At 35.2% G+C, this 14,193-nt stretch overlaps 1 pseudogene; it reads left to right on the plus strand.

Moving 5' to 3' along the window:
- The first annotated feature begins 13,184 nt into the window (after positions 1-13,184).
- Positions 13,185-13,302, plus strand: LOC118611255 (annotated as a pseudogene).
- Positions 13,303-14,193: the final 891 nt, after the last annotated feature.

A 14,193-nucleotide genomic window follows, 5' to 3' on the forward strand; every position in this document is an offset into this window, starting at 1 on the left:
ATCTCTAGATATAATAACTTATAGGCTGGCATATTTATTCATATATTTTATTGAGTGTCTACTCTATGGCAGACACTGAATAAGATATCAAGATACTAAAAGCTATCAAGATTTTAAAGGACCACATTCCTATCCCTACAGTCTTGCTTACAGTCTAGTGGATCTATGAAGGTCTGCCAATTAATCATGAACATACATTGTTATGTGCAGTGCAAAAGAAATAGATACAGTTTGCCTTAGCAGTATAGTCAATAGTCACTATTTGCATTAGGTAAGTTAGAAGATATCCTCTACCTCCACCTCCATGACATTTGTTTTTGGATAATGAATAGCGATGTTTATGTGAACTAAGGAGATGGGCATTTCACAGAGGACACAGTTTATGCAAAAAGCATTGAGACAGAAAGGGCTGCAGGCACCTGCAGGCCTGGATGTTCATAGAGGCTAGAGTGCAGAGTTCTTTTGCACATATGGCAAGAAGTAAGGCTCTTATCACACAGGTTAGTGCTTAAATAGTTTTATAAACCATGTTAAACAAATTTAGTTCATCTCCTAGGAGAATTGGTAAATTTGGAGAATGACATGATCAGAACTTCCTTTAGAAATGCATTTGGAAAAATGGAGAAAGGTAAGAGAGTAGGACTGACTTAGATGTGCTGTTATATTTGTCAGGATTCTAACAAATGACACACTCAACCTCAGGTAAACCAAATAGGGTATGCCCCTGGATTAATTTCAAGGGTATGGACACAGTGCAAGGGAGTTATAAAGGATAGCACATGAACCACATACAATGAGCAAAGAGATGAGAGGAATAAAAGGTTATAGATACCTGGACGAAGCAGGTTATGCAAAGTGGGTGACTTCAAAATGTAAATTCTAATTTAATAACAAAAGCAAAGATCTTTGGGCTCGAGAGTAGTATTTTAAAATATATTTAAAAAGCATAATAACTGGGAGCATTTAAAATATGCTCCCAGCACATATCATCAGTTTGGTTCAAATAAACACACACACACACACACACACACACACACACAAATTTTTAAAAAGCGTAATGACTACATGGCATAATTGTACCAAATGAGTGGTAGGTAATAGTCAAATATGACTCCAAGATTTCTAGGTTAGGTAATTGAGGAAATGCGAGTGATGGTGTTGGTGATATAGTTCCACCCATCTTGCTACCTCTGCTGATCTGGACTATTTTACTCACAATTCTAGATTGATCACCTATCTCTATACAGAGGTTCATCTCCTTTCAATGTTCATACTAGTAACCCAACTATAACTCTTCTTACCCTATAATCTAGTAATCTAATGACTTCCCTATCATTCCTGTGGGTCACTGAACACTGAGTTCTAGCTTGCGTTTCTCATCTTTGCCCTCTCCTAGGTGACTACAAATCCATGTGGATTAGACTCATCAAAAACTAAATCTAATTTTAGCTATTCCATCTCTGGATGACACCTTAATCTTGACACATTACCCTGTACTTCTGTACTCTAGAGTGTTTTTCTTAATTATATCTAAGAAATATTGCACATCAATGCTAGCTGTGACAAGTTCTTATTCTTCTAGCCCTCTCCTTTTATATGTCTTGTGTATATTGTCTAAATGCATTAATCAAATTATGTACAAGATACACTGGTGGCTCAAAGGAGAGAGGATTTATTCTGACTTTCAAAAATAGGATTCACAAAGACTGTAAACATAACTAAACACTGGAAGATTAGAAATTTGTTACTTCTACAAAAGATAGAAGTGAATTTCAAGTAGAATAGTATGCTCAGCCATAAGAAAATATAAAATACCATGCATGTTTGAAATTGTAAGTACTTTGTTGCCAGTTAGGATGATAAAGTAAAAGGTGGCAGAATCCTCGGGTAGAAAAGTGAGAAAAATTTATACCAGGTAAATATTTTTTTTTTATAAGGGGTATTAGGATGGTATATCTGGAAAAAATAACTATTACTATGAATCAATCCAGAAAGATATTTCGGGTCTATAATATCCATTCATTAATATATAGATAGGCCCACATAATAGGCAAATAGGTGAACATGATCTTATCTATCGTATTAGTCAACTTAGGCTGCCATAACAAAATACCACCGGCTGGGTGGTTTAAAAGTAAATTTATTTTTTCACAGTTTTGGAGACTGGCAAGTCCAAGATCAAAATTCTGGCAGGGTTTGACTCCTGGTGAGAGCGCTCTTCCTAGCTGGCAGATATCCAGTTTGTCCTCATATGTCCTTTCTTCTGACAGTTTGCTGAGTGTGAGCTCTCTGGTGTCTCTTCCTAAAAAGACACTCATCCTGTCAGATCAAGGCACCACCCTTACAAACCCCTTTATCCTTATTTTCTTACTCTAAACACAGCTACACTGGAGGTTAGGGCTTCAACAAATGAATTTTGGGGGTACACATTCAGTCCATAACATCTATTTACAGCTAAGCTACTGAGATAGTGACATCCATTATTCTACGAAAGTAATCAGCTACTTAATTGGATATATTAGTTAATTTTTTCAAGTGTTAAGCTTTAATCTGTTTTTAGGTTTAATACTAAATAGAAGGATACTTGTTATTGTTTATGATCAAAGTACGTAGAGTTGATTTTTAAATTTCTTGTATTCCTCTTTGCACAATCAGTTGATTTCTGAATGCCTGGATGCTTTCTTTTCTGATCAAAAATTTTTCTTAGCAGATGTCTATGACAGATTGTGTAAAATGAGACCACTGATAGGTGCATGCAATTGAGCAGAGGAGGGCTGCTCTTCCTAGAGAATTTGCCAGGCCAGAAGAGTAGCTAAATACATCCATTATGAACACTTTAAACCTCTACGATGCTTAGAATTCAATAGCCTTAGAATTTATAGCATCTGGTCTCACGAATAACTAAAGTTTCATGAAATGTCTGACTCATTTTCATCTCTTTGTACCAGAATTTTCATTTAACTTCAAATCAGACGAATAGTATCATTATTGCATTATATTCTTTATTTCACAAATTTAACTAGGGAATGCTGTGTGACATTCATCTCGTGTTTTTCATCTTAAATTCACAAAATTTACTTGAAATGAATGAAAAATTCTGTCTTGTCTACTATAGTCTGGTCATTCTGTCTTGCAAGCCAAGCACAGTACTTTAATGTCAAATGCAGAGCTCTGATTGAGACTCAGTTTGTCAGCTCTCTACTTTATCCAGATGGAGCTGGTTTTACCCAATGTGTCATTTTTATATTAAATGAACAATTTCACTATTAAGTGCCAAAAGAAAATAAACTTGATTTTATGCCTTTGTGAATTAACTCAGGCTCTCTTTGAAGCATTAAAAATCTTTTTCTTTTTTTGGAGAAAAATTTTAGGGGTTTCAGGATCAAGATATCCACATTTGGAGAATATCTAATCAAATGCATCATTGTACCATGTTTAATTTTTCATACATTTTATTTACTTTTATTATTTTTTTCTATTTTTGTCTATTTAGTATATTAATTTCCCTGAAATTGTTCATTGACAATTTTTCCTTTAGTCAAATTAGAGCTAAGGACAATTTCTCCTTCCTCTAGGACATAAATCTTGTGTGTTAACATATTCTCTCCCCTGATGCTCCTTGGCAAAGGAAGGGTGGAGATCCTGGAGTTCAGAAGTGTGGGTTGGTGATTAATGATCATACAGGAAGTACTTCTAATTGCTGCTAGTGGTGCTTTCGTGCCTCTTTCTGAGCACCTTAATTATGGCATGTTATTTGATCTTTATACTTGTCTCCATCATTAAATAAAGCTCCTTGGGGAAGGAGTATGTCTTACATAGCTTTACATTCCTAGGACTTAAGACCTTGATTAGTACACAGTGGTCAGCAAAAATGTTTAATTTCAAGAAGTAGTATTTGGGAACACTTAAGGGCACTGTCTTTCAAGTCAAAAAGATCTTATTTTGAGGCCTGGTTTTACTACTGGAAACCTGGGCAATCCCAGGCAAATGTAGTCAACATTTGTTGTTTTCATTCCTACCATTATTCTCTTCTCTTTATACTATGGCAAAATCCTGAGTCTTCTCTCTACTTCTGGGGCAAGAGGATGCAGTCAGGTGGTTGAACCCCATTCCCAGCTGGAGAAACGGTCATGTGATCCACACTAAACAACCTGTACTTCGCTCAAAGCCAGACACTTCATCCAAGTCAGGCTTTTGCAGATAAACCTGGGGCTTGTCAAACTGTGGAGGAGAGAGAGTCTCTTGTCAAATGACAAAACTAAGCAATTTAGTAATGAGTTTGACGTGCTTTATTTAGGAAAAACAATCCATGGTTTGGGGGAATACAGTGCGTCATAAGCAGTGGAACACTTTGTAAGGGATTTGGTGACAGAGCCCGCTGGCTTAGGTCGAACAGCACCCGAGATGGGGAGTGAGGATTAAAGAAAAAGACAGAGACAAGAGATAGATTCGGGAGGGCTCACAGTCACTACTGCAGCAGCCTTGAGTTTATTCTGCAACGCATATTTATACCCTACTGAGTGCGTAAACAGCAAAACACCTCTAAATAACAACCAATCACGGAAACTCTGTAACATTCCGTTTCCCACCCCTACACCAGGTGCACTTCCTCCTGAGTCAGCAGACTGCACGGCTGACTGACTCTGCAAAAACATCCTGCTTAACATATAGTCTTGTTTTTCTCAAAACGGCTCTCGGCAATTTGGGGCAAGAGAAAGTTCTTTGGAGTATTAGAGAGGCACCCTATAAACAGGGCATGACTGACTGGAAGGTGGGGATTCTTTAAAAGGTTCTATTTTCTAGGGTACGGTAAGCTGGCTAAGCTGAGTTGCAAGATTGTGATTGTGTAGGTTGGTTCCCTCACAGGTGTTTCCCATAAATGCAGGTGTATGAGGTTCAGATTTGTGATGTGGGCTGGCCACTCAGGTGGCCTCCATTTTGTGGGTCCTGATATAGGAATTGCTTTTTATCACCCTTTTCAGCTAGGAGTTAACAGATGTGAGGTAGAGTCAGGGTATGTAGTTGTCCTCCCAGAAGAAATGACCTGAAAAGAACACAAGTTCTGATACAATCATTTGAACCCCATATATAGAGACCCTTCCTGGATTCTACCACTGGAATTTTAGCTATGCAAATCAACAAATTCCCCTAAGCCCCCTTTAAATTCATTTTGATTAGATCTGATAATTGTAATTGAAATGATCCTAATGAACTCATCAAGCTATTTAAATTTGAAAACAGTGTAAAAGAAAGGATAATACAGAATTTACAATTGTATTAAGGGGGTTTTAATGACAATATAAAATTATACATTATATATTGATAAATGTAAAATTAATAGCCAATACTTTAAGACTTCTATGTTCCAGGTACTGTTTTAAATGCTTTATGTATATTAACTCATCAATCCCTGAACAACTCTGAGTTAGGTATTTTGCAGATGAAGAAATTAAGACATAGAAAACTTAAAGAACTCATTTACAGCCACAGAGTTCTTATATTTTAAGGGTGGAGATTCAAGCCTAAAGAGTCGGACTCCACCAGAATCTCTGCTCTTAATTACCATGCTATACTGTCCTTCAGCAATGTTTACAAAGCCCTGTGTTGTCACAAGGTAAGGGTTCTGTGGGCTTGTTAGCATTGTTTCTACTGTTGGTAGGTGTTCACTGAATAATTTGTTTCTACAGCAACTACTGCACCTTCCCACAGCTGATGTTATTTTACATCAATGGTTCTCACATTGGCGCCTGTATTCCAATCACTTTCAGGTTCTGTTTAAGCGCAGTCTGCGGAACCCACCCCCAGAGTTTCTGATTCCATATGTCTAGGTGGGCAAGAAATTAACACTTCCAGCCAGATTTAGGTGATACTGGTGCAGGTGACCCACCCACATCACACTCCGAAAACCACGGCTTTACAATTAGTTACCTTGCAAAGACTCTTGTGTCGACTGCTTGTGCCAAGGGAAGAGAGGAAGGGTGCAGGGAGTAGTTTTTCATCTCATAACCTTGGGGGACACATTTTACTGTTTCTACAATTTGAAGGATTTAAGCAGTTTTCATGAAGTCTAAATAACTAAATTTCTAACATTTTACATGGAGCTGCATCAGGTATCTGCGTCTACAATACTGAAAGTGAGTTTGGGGTTCCCATGGAAAAATGGGCTCATTTTAGTTTGTTCAATAGCAGGTTGAACTTTTAAAAATGGAACTTCATTTTTTTACATGCATTTTATTTTCCCACTAGAGTGTTCCTCAGGAAATAGTATCACTCATTTGACTCATATAGTCTAGATAAGACTGTCTTTAATATCACATTCTATATCCTAAGAAATTCTTATCCAAAATTTCTGCAAGTTTATGCTACATATATATTTTATTTTTGTGCTTTTTGAATTCCTGAATTATACTTTACTTCCTCCAGCTGCATTTTGGCCTTAACCCAAATTTGGGACTCAGTCTGTTTTCCTGAGATTGATCAAAAACAAACATTCATGGACCTGACTAAAGATTCAATTCAGAAAGGTGGGGAGAGCTTTACATTTTAATCAAAATACCACTTTGTTTATCGGTTTACCACTGAATATTAGACCCCCTCCACCATGCTAAATTTCAGAGTTCTTTGGCTACTCTCACTCATTAACCATTTTTTTTTCTTTCCCCCCCTTCTCAGACACAAGTTAATAAATTAAGAGACTGAAAAAGATTAAAAAGCTGGATGATAGCAAATTTGTGCCATTCTGTTATGAAGCTTTTTGGTATGCTCTACATCAGCTCTGGCTGCCTGTGTTCTCTAGAGACTATAAATGCTTTGAAATTGTTTCTCATATTGACATGCTAACACCTCTTAGGAAAGGTACCATTCTGACAACTGAGAGTTGGAGTGTGGAGGTGAATAATGTATTTTCTCCTTCCAATTACATTTTGGATGATTTTAAATTACTGGAGTAGGGTGGGGGAAGAGATTAACAGGGCCTTCCCCACTAACTCCTGATACCTAAATTCCCTTAATGGAAGTTAGACTTTAATTTTCAAATTATCGGTATTATTAATGACATATCAGCTAAGTTCACACAAAGATATAAATGGTTAAACCTGTACCTCTAGAATTTACAATGGTATGACTGAAAAAAACATAGTCATTTAACCCCAAATTCCAATTTCAGCTCCCACATACACTCTGGGACCTCCCACTCTTTGCAAAGTTTTGCAACAATTTGTAGGACTTCCCAAATGGAAATTATTGCACGTGTTTAGAAAGTGCACTTTCTGAGAACACTGTTTTCAACACAGCTTTCCCACAAAATCTCCCAAAGTTTCCAATTTTCCTAATCTTAGAATGTGAGAGAAACGGAGTTTATGTAGAATAAGGTAGTTTTACTTATCATTTAATACAAGGCCTTTTTTTTTTTTTATCACATGAGCACTAACCTAACAATTCCTGTCTTAAAAAACCTCTCATGAAAAGAGGTTTTCTGCCCTAGAGCTATTTACCTTACACAGTGATTCTTATGAGAGTAGAGAAGAAGACACATCAGTCTAGAAAGCTTTTATAAAACTTGATAAAAGCTGTGCCCACCTGTCTACTTACATAGAGCAAATCTGCTGAGAGAAACTTCTTTGGGGAGTGTTATATCCCTCATGAGTAAATAAGTGAAAAATCAACATTTTGAGACCCCTTTCCTAGGACAGAACTTCTACCTGGCTGCAGAATAAATTCACCTGAAGAGCTTTTAAAAAATAACAATGTCTTGAGAACCAGACTACACTAATTAAATAAGAATACCTGGAAGTAGAATTGGGTTTGAAATTTTGTCTGGCTTTTTAAATTTCTTTTAGCTTTTGCATTAGTCGTCTCCAGCTGCCATGACAAAATACCATAGACTAGGTGGCTTAAACAACAAAAATTTACTTTCTTACCACTCTGGAGGTTGAGATGTCTAAGAAAAATGTGCCAGCATTTAGGTTTCATCCTGAGATCTCTTCTCTTGGCTTGTAGATGGCCACCATCCTACTTTGTGTACCCATGACCTCTTCTTTGTGTGTGTGTACACACAAGGTGAGGGGAGTGGAAGAAAGAGCAAGCTCTCAGGTATCTCTTCTAATAGGGGCACCAATCTCTTCTAATAGGAGCACCAATCCCATCATAAGGCCCTGCCCTAATGACCTCATCTAACTCTAATTACCTGCCAAAGCCCCAGCTCTAAATTCTGTCACATTTACAAAGCTTCAACACTTGAATTTTGGAGGAACACAAGTATTCAGTTCGCCACAGCTTCCCAGGTAATTCCAAAATGCTGCTAAAATAAAACTACTCTTCTAAGAACTGCAAACTGTTGAATCATTTTGTTGTTTTGTTTTTTAACTCTTCTTTGGCCCTTCAAAGTACAAAGATTCACCTACAAAAAGTTATTCATAAATATTTGCTGAATAAATGAGTTGTGTGATATAAGCAGAGGCCTTACAATAATATTCTTGGCATGCTTTTACAACTTTATGGGAATCACTGGTTTAGAATTTTGAATCATACTCTGAGTTGCTAGAGAAAAGACTGTTGTATTTTTTGTGCCTTTACTTGAATTTTGTAGTAGCAGTAGAGGATCAAAGTTTGTAGGTGATCGCATTGAATTTTAGACAAATTTAGAATAGAGTCACTATTTTTTATTTATTCATTATTTATTACCTTTCCCATTCTAAATATAAAATTTGTCAATCAGTGAGGAGATAAAATATTTGGGTTATAAAAAAGTAGGTAAGTAACCACTAACCTTTTAAAAGAACCCTGGAAAGTATATTATTATGTCAGAAACAAAAATATCAAACAAAATCATCAGTCTTGCAGGAGGCAAATTTAATTAGTGTTTACAAAAATCGTAACCGTTAAATTATACACCTGTCAACAGTTACATGATTTACATATTGGTCAAAAAAATTTCAAAATCAAGTTCTCATTTTTGAGTGGTCCAAGAAATATTACATAAATAACCCATAGAGGATAGTTGTTATATCAAGATAAAGGAAAAGAGAGCATCCATTTAATTATTTCTCAAATGAGGATTTTTTTTGTATGTGCCCAAATTAGAGTTCATTTTTAGCCTATCAGAGACTTTATTGAACTGTCTCTCAATACCACATATTGAGTGATACCATATTTTAAGTCATATTCACTAAGTAATAGAAATGGATTAGTGTGTCTCTCAGTGATACATGCAGGGCCCATAAAATGCTTGTTACTCTTTCCTGACCCTAGCAATGTTATCATGAAGAAGAGACAGCAAGATTTAGGTACTTCATGGACCCAGTACTTTGGTTCTTGGTTTCAGATACTTTCTGCTGCAAAATATTATGTTTCTCTGATTAAAAAAAATAATGATAATAAAGCAGTAAAAACTATTAAAAACTGCAGATATCAATTTAAGTACTATTTTTAACTTCCTGAAAATTAATATATTGTTTTAATAAACTTTTTCTACTACTGAATGTCACTATAAAGAATGATCTTCCAGGGTTCACATGTTTGAGAGAATGTATTAACATTTATTACCTCAAATATCCTCATTAATGTTTTATGGAATAGTTGGCACAGAAAGAGGCATTAAATCTCTGAGAGACTGCTGTCTTTTTTGTGCCTTTACTTGAATTTTGTAGTAGCAGTAGAGGATCAAAGTTTGTAGGTGATTGCATTGAATTTTAGACAAATTTAGAATAGATTCACTATTTTTTATTTATTCATTATTTATTACCTTTCCCATTCTAAATATAAAATTTGCCAATCAGTGAGGAGATAAAATATTTGGGTTATAAAAAAGTAGGTAAGTAACTACTAACCCTTTAAAAGAACCCTTGAAAGTGGATCTTCCCTGTCTCAGACACTGCTAGGCTTTACAGAAGTTTGGCAGAATTTTTTCCTTTCCACATGTCTTTACTATAAAGCAGCACTTTCAACAAAACATTCTGTGATGATAAAAATGTTCTATATCTGCTTCACAGTGCAATACAGTAGCCATGAGGTACATGCAGCTTTGAGGGCTTAAAATGTGCCTACTGAGACTGAGAAACTAAATTTAAAATTTTAAATTTTATTTAACTTTAATTTAAATTCACATTTAAATAATCACATGTGGTCAATAGCTACAAAATTGGACAGAGTGGCAATAGAGGTTATAAACTAAAAATTCATTTCTTCTGTATCCTTCTGTAGTTGAATATGGCCATGTGTCACAGTTATGTTTGACGAATCTATCTCAGAATGTAGTTATGATGGCAGAAACAATTGATGTATATAATAACAATTATGATGATAATAGATGATAGATAGATAGATAAATAGATAGATAGATGATAGATAGATAGACAGACAATTGTTAAAAGGGCTCAGTATCTTCGCTTATCAGTTAGGAATGTATTCTGTAGCAAGAAACAACTTTCAGGAAATCCATAAAAGATTGTATTATTATTGAGGGAATAAATTTACATTAACCCAGTGAAAAAAGGACCATAATTCCTTATGAACGCTTAATAGGGAGATTTCAAACAATTAAAAGATGAGTCTACCATTTCCAGAACCCTTTTCAATGACAATATTCCGTTCCTATTTTGGACTTGCTCACTATTATGCTTTTGTGCTTGTTCTTTTGTTATTATTTCTCTTCCCGCTATTATCTTTCTCCCTGAAACGCTACCTTAGCACTCTTATTGGCAACATTTTAACAAGAAATTAAAGGCTAACGATATTCAATAATAAAGAGTGAATTCTCCAGTTTATTCTACTTTTATGACCATAAACTCTCAATGTAATAAATTCAATATTAGAAAAGTTAAATGTTGGCTTATTAGAAAAACATATTTTCTTTAAATTCTTTCTGAGAAAAAAAGACATTTGGACATAGACGCGTGTCTTTAAATAATGTTGCAAGGGTATTAAATCTACTAAACTGTCTTCTGTCAATAAGTATAGACAGTTAATGATGGAATGGATAATTTTGGATACTGTCACTCTCCTGATTAGAGATTTTGATTGTTTCCCTTTGTCTCAAAAGAAGATAAATACCAAATATCAGAACATGAGCATCACTATGTCCTTAAACTATCTGTGGCCTCTCCTGTTCCTGACTCCATCCATTGCATGTTCTACCCCTTCCTAACTCTTCACCATTAAAGGAAAATGCCCCATGCCCCTATATTCCTTTGCCTTATGCTTCCTTTAGCTTGATTCTTCTTCTGCCCTTCAGTGCTAGTAAACCAGGAATAATCTTTTAGGTTTGATTCAAGGATGCTCTTCCCTTTTCTCTTTCAGCGACAGCTTCCATCATATTGAATTATGTTCAGTTATCATTTTCTCCATTTTCTATCACCAGACTCTATATTCTAAAGTTTTTCTGATCTCTTTATCCATAACAATGTCTGGCATGTGATAAGTTCTCAAGAAATATTTGATAAGTTATTTTATCAATTAGTTTAGGCCAAACTAAAAATTTTGTATTTATTCATTCTGGACAAGCAGGGTTCTTTTCTGGCTCAAGATATGTATCTGCCACAGGTTGGCTGTGGTTCTACTCCATGTCTTCTTCATTCTGGGTCCCAGGCTAAAGGAACAGCCCCTTTCTGAGACATTGCTGATTTTGAGAGAGAGCCAGGGTGAGAAGTGTTAGAACCACATGATGGCTCTTAAAGCTTCTTCTTGAAAGTGTCCATTTTCATTCACAAGTGAGTCATGCAGGAAATCCATGGGATAGGAAGATAAAATCTTCTCAGAGGGAAAGATAATTATTTTAAATCATAATACAATTTAATATATTCATCCATAATAACCCCAAACTTATTATTTTCTTATTATATATCCAGCATGGTTCTAAGTATTTGACATAAACTATTCCCATCATAAGAAACTTGAAGCTCCTAGAGATCATATAAACAGTAGAGCCTAGTGATAAAATAGTTTAATTTGGAGATTAAACATTTGAATCTTCATACTGCTTCCTCATAACAGATTAATGAATAAATATAATTCTCAAGAAAAAAACCAGAACTACTAGCAACAGCCTGGCTATTTCACTCATAGTTTTGATTACTAACTAGATGATAAGTTATACTTGTTCCATCACACATCTTTGTCTTCGGCAGTGGTTCTCAACCAGGGCAAATTTTGCCCTGCAAAGGACATTTGGCAATGTGTGGAGGCATTTTGAATTGTCACTACTGGAAAGGAGGCTCTTGCTACTGCTATTCAGTGGGTGGAAGCTGGTGTTGCTGGAAAACATCTTACGATATATGCGACAGCCCCATAACCAAGAAATGTCTAGCCCTGAATGTCAATAGTGCCAATATTGAGAGGCTTTGGCCTAGTGTGTGGATAAAATTATATGGATCACCTTTAAACATGAATAACTTTGTTATTAGAGTAAATAATTATAGAAAGTCATTTTCTACTTTGATCAGAAGTATATTATTAATTTTTACTCCATATCAATTTAGAACAACTTTTAAATTTTTGTGTTTATATTTTTCTAAAAAATACCCATGATTGATTTAGAAACAAGTCAAGCTCTATACAAGTTTAGAAGGAAGATGACATTCGGCAGGAAGGTGACATTTGGAGGAGAGGCTTTGAGCACCACGGGATGTGATTGCCAGTCAAGGAGCTGAAGAGGCGGAAGCTGTTGGGAGCTCAGTCGGATCTTGGAACCAAATTACTTGCTGATGTACTCTAGTGACATTTTTCCTCTCCCACATCTCACAAATGTACTTTATATTAATTAGCTAATGGCTCAAGTGATTTAATAATGAAAATTCAAGTAATTAATCAGTACCATTAGTATCCATTCAGCCTTCTCTTGTTGAACAATAACTTAATTTGCACAGAATAGACAGTAGTGTTTTCTTATTATACTAGACTCTTGATTTTTTATACTTGATATATTCTTTTGATTATTTCTAAAATTTTTCATATTATTATGAAGTTTAAAAGAGTGTTTCCAAAGTATTTTATGATACATCTAGGCCTTATAAACAACTTTACTGATCAATTTATGCTTCAATTTTTCTTCTATTTATTTTTCTGAATCATATCAAACAAGTAGTATCATTATATAACAACAAAATTAAATAAGTAAAAGTTTTAATATAAATGTACTTCGAACATTTTTAAATGGTGGTATGAGCTGAAGAATTAAATAATCAATATTGTTTTATAGCCGTGCCACCCTGAACATGCCAGATCTCATCTGATCTCGGAAGCTAAGCAGAGTCAGGCCTGGTTAGTACTTGAATGGAGACCACCTAGGAAAACCAGGTGTTGTAGGCGTTTTAAAAAAAAAATCAATATTTAATCATGTTGAAAATCCTTACCTGGCATTTTGTCCACATAAACAGAATTGATTTGTTTATGCAGGTACTATATTGAGATTTTGAGAAAATCCTCTAGTACAAGGGTCGTTAAGCTTTTTCTATAAAGGATGGAATTTTAGGCTTTTCAGTCTATAAGCAACTACTCAATTCAGCCATTGTAGCACGAAAAATAGTCACAGACAACATGTAAACAAACGGAGGTTGCCGTGTTCCCATAAAACTAACTTACAATAACAACGAAAAAGTTAGCTGGTCAAAATTGCTCTGTGGGAAATAATATGATGACTTTTGCCCTAGTCTAATTAAAAGAGCACTCAAAATTGCATAGAAGGGAAAATGTTTCTTCTATTGAGATTATGCATATACCAACTCTCTAGCCAGTTAATTAAAACTCTCTAGCATGAGACTCAAACTCCATTTTCAGTTTTTTCTATCTCCTATATTCTTTTACATACCTTATACACCAACCTAAATAAAGCATTCTCTGTTCTCTATGACATTTGTTAATTTTGTGACTGTTATTCCTACCTCCCTTATAATATTTGGCATTCAACCTTAAATTCCAGCTATGTGATGCTTAATGTTGGGGAATGACCCTGTCATTGTTTGTATTTGACCCTGTTAAGAAGTTTCCTGCATCCAAAATAGAATGTTGAAACTCTAGGATTGTGGGAAAAGCATGAGCTTTAAGGTTAGACACATACAGATTTGAATCTCACTTTGCCATTTGTTAGTTTTCGTTTTCATTTGCGATATTGGATAATTAATACCTGCATAAAAGTATTATGGTTAGAAATAAATTAAGCAGTTCAATTAGATAGGATACACAGGTACTCAGAGAAATCAG

Source organism: Rousettus aegyptiacus, unplaced genomic scaffold, assembly GCF_014176215.1.
Source record: "Rousettus aegyptiacus isolate mRouAeg1 unplaced genomic scaffold, mRouAeg1.p scaffold_m13_p_13, whole genome shotgun sequence".
In the NCBI taxonomy this organism is placed as follows: domain Eukaryota; kingdom Metazoa; phylum Chordata; class Mammalia; order Chiroptera; family Pteropodidae; genus Rousettus; species Rousettus aegyptiacus.